Raw genomic sequence first — 11,740 nt, forward strand, 5'->3', positions numbered from 1 at the left:
CAGAAAAAAACTTAAAACTTATGTCTAAAAATGTATCGTTTCATGCATCTTAAAACACTCGACTCCAGCTACATGACGCGCAGCTGGAAACACTTCCCGCAAGACGAGCTGCCCGAGATTCACAGAATTTACAGAAAATGTTACATTTTTGTGATTTATATCGTTATCGGGACGATAGAATTCTTATATCGGGATATGAGATTTTGGTCATATCGCACAGCCCTACTTCATGACATTTAAAGCTTCCTTTCTATGTAACCTCAATATTCCCATCAGTTTCCCCCTAAATATTTTATTATACAAGTTGTACTGATGAAAATACACAACAGATCATATTTTTTCTTTCTTTTGTTTTGCTTTGAGAACGAGCTGGCTATTCACAGTGAAAATCTTGTCCAACAGGTACAGCTGGGTCTGCCAGCATTTGGGTTGTACGTGAAGGAGAGGATCTTTCACTTTATAATCTTTTCACTGTGTCTGGAAACACAAAGTTCTTCTGCAAGGAAAAATGTGAGCGAGCAGAAAACATCCTCATTAAAACAGATGAAACCACAGCTCAGAGCGGCAGATACAGCATTAAATACAAAGATGCAGCTTCAGGAAGAGGAAGCCTGACTTTTACCATCACAAATATGAGAAAGTCTGACTCAGGAATGTACCGGTTTGGTTTGGGTAAATCTTCAGCTCCAGATTCATACTCAGACTTTGAGGTCAGAGTTTCAAATGGTGAGTTTCTACTAAAAGTTACTAAAGTCAAAATTGGGAAACCAATCACCTACTCTCATACCTCCATAAACTCTCAGGCCAAATACAGTCCTATTTAAACTCAGTCACTTTATGTATTTATTATATAATTCATGGATGTTCATCTATTTAACAGAAATTGCTAAAAACTCTAGAGTCTCCCGTGCACAGAGTGAGGGAGAAGAAATCTCATTTCCATGTGCCACTGCTGTCCAGGCACAGAGGAAGTTCCTTTGTAAGAATCCGTGTGAGAAAGAAGGAAATATCTTCATTGACACAACTAATGACAAAGTTCAGAATGGCAGGTACAGCATTGAATACACAAAAGGATCTGGGTTTGAACTTCTAGCAACCATCAGACATCTGACCAAGTCTGACACGGGACAGTACAGGTGTGGTTACGGGGACCCTTTATCTCCTGATTCATATGACACTGAAATTATTTTGGTTGTAGATGGTAAGTTTCTTTTCATAATAATAACAATTCTTGATATGTTCATCCTACAGCTTGTTGTTAAAATCTTGCAAATTAGGGATTAGATTAAAGTTCATAGTAAAAGATGCCAGTCTTTCTACAATTCTCTCTGTTTTGTCCTTTTTCTGCCCGTTCTTTCCAGCACTGTAGCAATCAGAATTATTGTTTGAAGACCAGGAAAAATGCCCAACAGATTTATTTTACCAAGTGGACCATCCTGGCTTTTGATATACTGGTAGATGGTCAGGTGGCCAGGAGAGGAAAGAGGTGCAGTGCTTTCCCTGCACCTGTAAATTGTTATTATAATTTTTTAATTATGATTAAAATAATCCCACTATTGTCCTCTCTCACCTATTCACAGACATTTGGGACATTATTGGACACAATATTGATTGTAATTGGGTCTTTTTCAGTTACGTTGTTAAATATATATGCCCCCCCTGGAAGCGATATTTATTTCTTTAAGAAAATTATAGACATGATGGTAACAGAGACAGTAGGTTTTCTAATTTGCGGAGGAGATTTAAATATACATCTACAACCAAAGCTAGATATTTCCAATAGAAAAGCACAGAATACTAAAACATTAATTAAGAATATAAATACATTGATGAAGGAGGTGGGACTAATTGATATATGGAGAGACTTGCATCCCTACCAAAGGGATTATACTTATTTTTCCTCACCGCACTTGTTATACACAAGAATAGATTATTTCATAACTTTTGGGAAAAATAAAGATAAAATAAACACTTGTGAAATTGGAGCAATAGACTTAAGCGATCATGCACCAGTATACCTGTCCGTTGATTTAAACCTGCAACCAAAACTCAATAATTGGAAATTAAATTCAAGCTTACTGAATGATCCTCACTTTAAAGGACAAATTAAGAAAGAGATTCACTTCTATATGGAAACTAATGACAATGGTGAGGTGTCTCCTCCTATACTGTGGGATGCCTTTAAAGCTGTCCTGAGAGGGAAAATTATAGCAATATCCTCTTATAAGAAAAAGATGAGAAATAAGAAATTAGAAGAGCTACAAAATAAGTTAGAAGAATTAGAGAAAAGGCATAAAAGAAAAACATCTCAGGATATATTGGAGGAAATTAGGAAAACAAGAAATGAAATAAATGATTTGACCACATATGAAATTTAAAAAAAATTAATGTTTCTTATACAAAGGTATTATGAGGGAGGATCAAAAGCAATGAATGTATTAGCCTGAAACTAAAAAAGAAAATAGCAGATAATACAGTTCACAAATTAAACATCCAGTGACAAAACTAATAAAAAATAAACCAATAGAAGTTCAGAGTGCATTTGAAACATTTTATAAGACTCTTTATGCTAATAACACAGAGAGTAGTATAGTTGAAATTAACAGTTTTTTAGATTCTCTTGATTTACCAGTACTGAATGAAGAACAGAATAAAACTTTGATTGAAGATATAACAGAAAAGGAACTAAGAATAGCAATAAGGAGCTAAAAGAAGAATTAATACCAGTGATGCTTCTCACAATGAATTGGGTCTTAAAGAAGGCTCAAGTACCTTCTAGCTGGAAAGAAGCAATTATCTCTGCTATCCCAAAAGAAAAGATAAATTAGAATGTGCGTCATATAGACCAATATCTGTTCTTAATACAGATTACAAGCTGTTTACATTTATCATGGCTAGACGATTAGAAAAGTTCTTACTAGTTCTAATTCATAATGATCAAACAGGTTTTATTCGAGAGCGCCAAATACAAGATAGAGGACGGCGGACACTACGAATTATTAACCATATTCGACAGAATAAAGTAGAAGCAATGGTAATCAGTATCGATTCAGCATTCGATTCAGTTAATTGGAACTTTCTTTATGGAGTCTTGCGTAGATTTGGCTTGCATGAAATAATAATTAAGACAATACAGGCACTTTATGATAACCCTATGGCAAGGATTAAAATTAATGGCTACCTATCAAATAGTATTAAGCTGCAAAGAGGAACAAGGCAGGGCTGTGCGTGCTCACCATTATTATTCACGTTATATCTGGAACCATTGGTTCACTATATAAGGCAAAACAAAGAAGTAGAAGATATTAATATCCATGAGAAGGAGCATAAATTAGCCTGCTATGCAGATGATATTTTAATATTTTTGGGTCAACCATCAAACTCTTTACCTAAATTAATGCAATCATTTGAATACTTTGGTCGACTATCTGGATATAGGGTTAATATGAGTAAAACACAATTGCTTAAGTACAACTATATTCCATCAGAAGAAATTAAAAATAAGTATCAATTAGCATTAAAAAACGCAGGCCATTTTTTGATTTTGACGGTGTTAACTACTAGAAGACTAGAGGAAATATTAGTTATATTAATGGAAACAAAAACACACTCCTTACATGCCTTTTTATTTTTTTTTTTCTTTCTTTCTTTTTTCTCTTTTTCTTTCTTTTTTCTTTTTCTTCTTTCATTCCTTTTGTATGGATATTTTAGTTGTTTAAATACAGAAAAAAGAAAAATACATGTAGTGACAAATTGTTGAAGTTGATGGTATGGTACAGTGATTCCTAAATGTCAATTTAAAAAAATAATAATAAAAAAAATACGCATTTTATTTCAGTTTAAACCTTTTGCAAACATGTATGAGATTTTTGACGGGTTCCAGTCTCACTTTAAAGAACAGTATTATGCTGTATTCTGTCTTGTTCTCTATGAAACATGTTTAAATGGAATCTTAGAAATTGAATTCAGATCTATGAAAGTGAATATAAATAAGTCTGCTTTCTGATTTTTCTATAATGGGCTCTGTGTTACAGTGGTGACTTACACTTCTACTCAGGTCTGCGCCTTCAAAGGATCAACAGCAGAAATACACTCCAAATTCAGATACCTATCGACTATAAATGACATAAAGACAAGAATCCAGAAAATGTTCTGGTTTACTACAGTCAAAGATAATGAGCCTGTGGACCTGAAAACAGATCCAGAGTATTCAGGTCGAGTTCAGTATCAGTGTGAAAACAACGACTGCACTCTGAGAATCTCAGACCTGAGAGAGAGCGACTCAGCTGAGCACAAGTTCATGCTCATAACAAACGATCCAGGAGGGAAATATACTGGATCACCTGGAGTCACTTTGACTGTTACAGGTAAAACAATATTTGACTGGAATTCACTTTAAACATTTCCATGTGTATCTGTGCAGATGTTGAGATATTTCTGATATAATGTCATTGTTTTTTTTACTCCCAGATCCACAGCTCCAGGTACATGTGAGGAGATCAACAGTAAACTCTTATTCTAACTGGACAGAGCTGACATGTCACAACAACTGTCAGCTACCTGATCAATCTTCCTACATCTGGTACAGGAATGGACACAAACTTTCATCAGAAAAACAATATTTACAGCTGAACACATTTGATACTGTAGACAGTCTTTACTGTGCTGTGAAAGGATATGAGCCATTCCCTTCTCCAACAGTGTGTGAGTTCACTACTTTTTGTTTCATTAAGGAATTATATTGAATTTTTCTTTATTTACGGGAATGTGTTTGTATGCTACTTTAGTCAAAATCCTTTCTTTTAGGGGGTTTACAATGTTTTCTTTTTAGAATATAAATTTTTTAAATTTGTTTTTTTATGACCATGTCGTCATTCTTATGTTTCCTCCTCCAGATGCTCCAAAGCTTCCCTCTGTGTCAGTGAGTCCCTCTGCTGAGATAGTGGAGGGCAGTTCAGTCACTCTGACCTGTAGCAGTGATGCTAACCCAGCAGCTAGTTACACCTGGTACAAGGAGGATGTCATCAACCCTCTCAGTTACCAAAACCAACATGTTTTCAGCTCCATCCTGCTCTCTGACTCTGGAAAGTATTACTGTACAGCTGATAATGACCTGGGACAAAAGAGATCTGAAAGCAGAATTATTGATGTGAAATGTGAGTAAAATACATTTATAAGCTTTAAATTCTTTGATCTCGATTAACAGTTAACATCAACTTTAGAGATAAGACTTAATTCATCATCATGAAGAGTGAAAACAGATTTACTGCACAATCATGTCTGTTTATTACAACATATAAGAAGTTTGACAAAGAAATAGGAAGATTTCTAACATATTATTATTTTATAATTTTTGTTGTGAGAAGCCTGCAAAGACTTGAGTATATTTATAACCAACCATGTTGTCATTCTTATGTTTCCTCCTCCAGATGCTCCTAAGCTTCCCTCTGTGTCAGTGAGTCCCTCTGCTGAGATAGTGGAGGGCAGTTCAGTCACTCTGACCTGTAGCAGTGATGCTAACCCAGCAGCTAATTACACCTGGTACAAGGAGGATGTCATCAACCCTCTCAGTTACCAAAACCAACATGTTTTCAGCTCCATCCTGCTCTCTGACTCTGGAAAGTATTACTGTACAGCTGATAATGACCTGGGACAAAAGAGATCTGAAAGCAGAATTATTGATGTGAAATGTGAGTAAAATACATTTATAAGCTTTAAATTCTTTGATCTCGATTAAACAGTTAACATCAACTTTAGAGATAAGACTTAATTCATCATCATGAAGAGTGAAAACAGATTTACTGCACAATCATGTCTGTTTATCACAATATAAGAAGTTTGACAAGGAAATAAGAAGGTTTCTGAATATTACCTTTTATAATTTTTGTAGCGTTGTGACAAGCTTGCAAAGACTTGAGTATATTTATAACCAACCATGTTGTCATTGTCCTTATTTCTCCTCCAGATGCTCCAAAGCTTCCCTCTGTGTCAGTGAGTCCCTCTGCTGAGATAGTGGAGGGCAGTTCAGTCACTCTGACCTGTAGCAGTGATGCTAACCCAGCAGCTAACTACACCTGGTACAAGGAGGATGAAAATTTACCAAAAGCATTTGGACAGAACTTCACCGTCACCAAGTTCAGACCTGAACACAGTGGGCGTTATTACTGTGAAGCCCAGAACAAGCTGGGACGTCATAACTCCACCTTACAGCAGACCATTGTGCCAGGTAATCATTTATATTTACATACTGGATACACTCAGAAAGGAGTGCAGTCAAAAAGTCAGGCACAATCTACATTCATGCACTATGTCTAATTATTGGATGGCACTAGAATTTATAATAACAGATCACTGTCAAAATACCTCAGCACAGATAGAACTGTATTGCTACCTAAATGCACACATGTACAAGTATTTATTTTGCCAAAATGTTTCCCCTTCAGTGTTGTATGGACTCATAGTGTTGCTACAGATAATTAAACCAGAGCTGATTTTTAAAAACTTTGCTCTTTTGAATCTACACTAATCCATCATCATCTTTAAAAGCATATGTTTGTATGGTGCCTGTCCTGTGAGGGCCAAATATCTCAAAATAATCATTAATGAGTTCAGAAAACCAGGCCTGCAACTTGATTTACAAAGATAATTTAAATATATTAAAAAGAAAATACCAGCTGCACCTGTAACTGTTCAACTTGCCTGTGTAGTTAAACAGAATATGGCAGGAGTCCCACTGTCTGCTGTCAAGGCTTTCCTTATTCATGTGCTAAAGAGTCCTAAGAATCAACATTGTAACTTATCTATCACGATGACAAGAACCATGTTTATTGCTAATGCTAGTCCTGTTTCCATGCAAAAAGCAGATTGTAACTGATCTCAGAATACTGAAAGCAGAGCCAGTGACATTTTAACCTCCTGTTAAAAACCAGGGATTTATCCATAATGCCCATGTGCACCCAGCCAGATAAAGCTGCAGGCCACTCAGCTTGAAGTGATTTTTAATCGAATGCAGACGAGGCTATGAAATTAAGATGTGCTACAGTTTTCAGTGGAATAAGGGGCGCGCCCAGTTAACCCTGTTTTCAGAGACAATAGCCAACTGCTGCCACTGTAAAGAATGAATGTTTATTGTAGGCTTTTTACTTTACAGTATAAAGTGCATTTAGACAACTGAAATGAGACCTCTAAAAGTTGATTCTGTTCATCTGGACGCAGCGTTTTGTGGGAGAAATGTTTCGTCACTCATCCAGTGACTTCTTCAGTCTCAGCTGACTGCAGGTTTCCCCAATCTTATAAACAGTACATTTGCATAATGACTGAAACCAGCCCACTGAAGGAACAATGGGCTGGGAGGTCAGTTCCTTAATCATAATTATGCAAATTCTCATGACCATTAATCAGCAACCACTGACCAAAATCAGCTTTTAGATGTCCCCCATTACTGATGGAAATCTCACAGTCTAAGAAGGCTAACCTGCCACTTTTCATATCCTCCCTGGTGAATTTGATGTGTCGGTCCACCGAGTTAATGTGATCCGTGAAATGTGGTACGTCCTGAGATTTGATTTTCACCCAGGTGTCATCCACATATCTGAACCAATGGCTTGGTGGTGTTCCAGGGTAGGATAGCAAAGCCCTCTTTTCCACTTCTTCCATGTACAAATTGGCCACGATGGGTGAAACTGGGGAGCCCATGGCACACCCATGTTTCTGCCTGTAGAACTGACCCTTGTAAAGTAGGAATGAAAACACAGTTCCAAAAGCAAACACCCTTGGTCGATGCTGAGAGGGGTCCTGTTGCTGAGGTTGGTGTCATCCTGTAATCTCTTACAGACTACCTCCAACGCTTCCGGGACTGGGATGCAAGTGAAGAGAGATGTAACGTCGTAAGAGACCATGGTTTCATCTGCCTCCATAATGACATCTCTCACCTTCTCAACACAATCCAGGGTGTTCTGGATGTGGTGTACAGAGCTGCAAATCTTAATTTACATACGGGAACTGACCTCCCAGCCCATTGTTCCTTCAGTGGGCTGGTTTCAGTCATTATGCAAATGTACTGTTTGTGGGATTGGGGAAACCTGCAGTCAGCTGAGACTGAAGAAGTCACCTGGATGAGTGACGAAACATTTCTCCCACAAAACGCTACGTCCAGATTAACAGAATCAACTTTTGGAGATTTACTTTCCTGGGTGATTAAGAATGCATCAAGACGAAACTGACATGAGAGAAACTTTATGATAAAACACTGTTTGAGATTAACAGAGTGAGGTCACGTTACTCTGGTGTGTTTAAGTAGATTTCTATTTTTATTTTTCACTGGAGAAGAACTTGGCTTCTGTAGCCTAAAACTCCAACACTGTTCAGGCCATACACAGGTCGAACGTTATGGAATACTGAATTAACTATTAGTGCTTTACTTTGATCTTGATCAGGAGCAAAGAAAATAAAAGCTGCTGGAGTAACTGCTGCTGTTCTCCTGTCTGTCACATCCCTCCCTGTCTTCCTTTGGATTCGGTGAGCAGATCTGTCGCATTAAACTTTTAATTTTCAGTCATTTGTGTTGTTCTTTTGTTCATTATCATTTCACTCCTCAGAAAAAAGAGGAATTCCAAGGAATCATCCAAGACTGAAGGCAGAGCAGACAACAAAGAACAGGTGAAACCAGAAATATAATTGCAGTAAAAAAAATCATCATTCACCATTCTAATCTAAGATCATTTTTTTCTATGCAGTGTCTCTCTGATCAGGAGGAGCCACAGGAACAGGATGATCTTCAGTATGCCAGCATCCACTTCTCTAAAAACCAGGCAGATCCTCTCTACAGCGTCAGTTCAGCCCCACAGACACCTGGAGGAACAGGAAGTTACACTTAAAAACTGAAAACTATTTGAATGAAAGAGTCCAGGCAACTAATCAGTCTTCCTAGATTGTATCACATCATCTCAACAAGAATAAATGTAACAAAGTTGTTGAACTTCATGCAGATCGTACATGATTTAATTACGCTCACCACAGAAACATAAATTTTTTTTTTTTTTCAAATTACAAGTTTGACTCTTGTTAATATAAAAACCACCTACTTTCACTTTTTTGAGTTTACTGTGTTACACCGCTGTTAAATTAAATTAAAAAGTACAGCCCTGTGGTGAGCAGCTCCTCACATAATACAATGAGCCTCGCTAGAAGATTCAAATGAATATCTGGGAAATGCATTGCCTGCTTTAGCATTCTTCTTCTGTTTTTAAGCTTGTTTTTTTTCACCATCATAATATAATTTCATGCTACATACTCAGAATCAACTAATTTCTGGTCAACAAAGCCATAATTCCCATTAGCAGAAAGAAGCTGCATCATGGGAGGTTTGGTCTGTTCACTCAGTGAGCATCATAATTTAGCCAGCATGGTGGCTACTGGAGCTAGTTCTCTAGTTCTTTTGCTGCTCTTTTTCTTTCCTTATCACTTGTAGAAAAATACACGTATGTGATCAAACATGATTATCATAGTATGTTTTCTGATGTTTGATATCCTGATGTATTATTATCATGATTGCATTTATTTGATAAACTATCAACTTTTTTAACAAACAATTAAATAACACCTGATTTTTCAGTAATCTTAACACTTCATCAGAGTGATATAAGATAGGTTTCTCTATATAAGGCTACGTCCACACGTACACGGGTATTTTTGAAAATGGAGATTTTCCGTTTTCGTTTTAAAAAATAATCCCGTCCACATGTAAACGCAGAAATGAAGGAAAACGCTGCTAGGAACATGCCAAAGCAACAGGTGGCGATATATTCCTAACCGTGTAGAAATGTTGGCCAATCAGAAGTCTAGAAGCCTCGGTGGGAAAAAGTAAACAAAGCTGGGGCATAGAAGCAGAACCGAGTCGTATGTGTGGAGGGACAGTAACTGTGTGTGTATATGTAAGCATTTAAACACTGCAGAGAGTACAATTAACAGTAATAGTATTGTAGAAATTCATTTCACCGAAACAATAACGTGGCGCACAGTGTGACGTCAAAAAATGCGCACACCTTTGACGCTGCGTTTTCTCAGTTTTTCTCGTCCACACGTAAACGCAAAAACTGAGTTTTCAAAAATATCCACCCTGGCAGGAGATTTTAAAAATCTCCGTTTTCAGTGACCAAAACGCCGTTTACGTGTGGACGAAAGGTCCAAACGCATAGAAAAATCTGCGTTTTCAAAAATACCCGGGTACGTGTGGACGTAGCCTAAGAATACACAGAAGCAGAAACAATACATTTTGTTTGAAGTAAATATTATAATTAATCATCTTATAGAAGTTATATATGTTGGTACACTATGTAGATTATAGGACAAAGAAGCAGTTGTCAAGGACGAGTTCGGTTATATATACACAGATATACATACGTTACAATTACTTTAGTATGATGGGATTTCAGAGAAACTGTTCAAGTTGCTGTTTCTATCAGGAGAGGAGAGAGAAGAAGCCAGAGCAGAAGTGAGGTGTAAATTGTGCAGTAATATTAAGCTCTTGGTGTATTCCATTGAGAAACAGTGAGTGCGAATTAGACTGACCAGAGTTCTTTAGGGCAGGAGAGGGTGGCAAGTGAGTATTGCAGGTAAGTATCCAAATATAACAAAGAATGCACACTTGCACTGCAGAGCCAGGGGTGCATATTAATGTTGTGAACAGAAAGGATGTCTAGTTTCACTGACCTGATTTCCACAATTTGACCACAGCAGAAAGTGATCACATAAAGTAGAACGTTCTGAGTGAAACATCTTCTACTCTTCTGTATTTTCTTCTGCTTATTCAACAGACTTTACTAACATGTGGACCCTGAACATTTTATTCTGCATGTTAACTCTGTGTAACTCTGGGCTTCTTGTTGATTCAAAGTGCTGCTGTTTTAAAAAGAGGAAGTTTTTTTGATGATTGGCCCTGAGATATCCAGGAATGTTCACAGGATTCAAACCATCAATAATCCAGATCTTCCCAAATGTGATGGCCAAACCCATGGCCACACTCTAAAGTCAGTAACTCTTGTATTTTCATTTCTTCATTTCAACACAGTAACACACTTTAGTTTCCAATAACTTTATTGATTGGTTTGGATACATTTGTTCTATTTCTAAGGGTGCACATTTAGTTTGCTTATGTATTCATACCACTTCATTAGTTTGATTTTTGACTAACCTTTGTCAAAAAAGGTTTAGGTTTAAGTGGTTTTTGATTTTCTTCTTTGGTGTTTAGTTTATTAACAAACCAGACGATACTGCACTGTTTGTTATTTACAATTGTGTTTTATTTAGTTATCCCTTGTGTGTCACTATGGTCTGATCAGCCATTATATATACCCTTGTGTGTCATTTCATGTTTAGGTCAGTTATGTTTGTTTGGGCAGTCATTAGAGTTGGATGTCTTGACGCCGGTCTTGATCTCGAGACCACTTTTACGTGGTCTTAGTCTTGTCCTGGTCTCGATGGACTAGTACCAAAGAGGAACTGCACATCAGCCGTGTGGGAATATTTTGGGTTTAAAAGAGATGATGTCGCACAGAGTCAGGTACTGTGTAAAACCTGTCTTGGTAGAGTTTCTACATCTCGGGGAAACACTACGAATTTGTACCAGCACCTTAAGACTCGGCACAAAACAGAGTATGGTAGATGTATGGCTAAAAAATCTAGTAGTGTGCAGAATAAACCTAGTAACGTTACTCGGCAAGGATCACTGACCGAACTGTTT

At 37.1% G+C, this 11,740-nt stretch overlaps 1 long non-coding RNA gene across 1 annotated transcript; it reads left to right on the top strand.

The window, feature by feature from the left end:
• The first annotated feature begins 271 nt into the window (after positions 1 to 271).
• On the top strand, positions 272 to 9,737 carry LOC102291863. The gene is made up of 10 exons (XR_006053758.1): positions 272 to 726; positions 881 to 1,201; positions 4,035 to 4,367; positions 4,471 to 4,704; positions 4,896 to 5,156; positions 5,430 to 5,690; positions 5,966 to 6,226; positions 8,436 to 8,517; positions 8,598 to 8,658; positions 8,736 to 9,737. It is a non-coding gene; the product is annotated as a B-cell receptor CD22 (long non-coding RNA).
• The last annotated feature ends 2,003 nt before the right edge of the window (positions 9,738 to 11,740 follow it).

The sequence above is a fragment of the Haplochromis burtoni genome, unplaced genomic scaffold (assembly GCF_018398535.1).
Source record: "Haplochromis burtoni strain Fernald_Lab_line unplaced genomic scaffold, NCSU_Asbu1 Contig_1875, whole genome shotgun sequence".
Taxonomy (NCBI): domain Eukaryota; kingdom Metazoa; phylum Chordata; class Actinopteri; order Cichliformes; family Cichlidae; genus Haplochromis; species Haplochromis burtoni.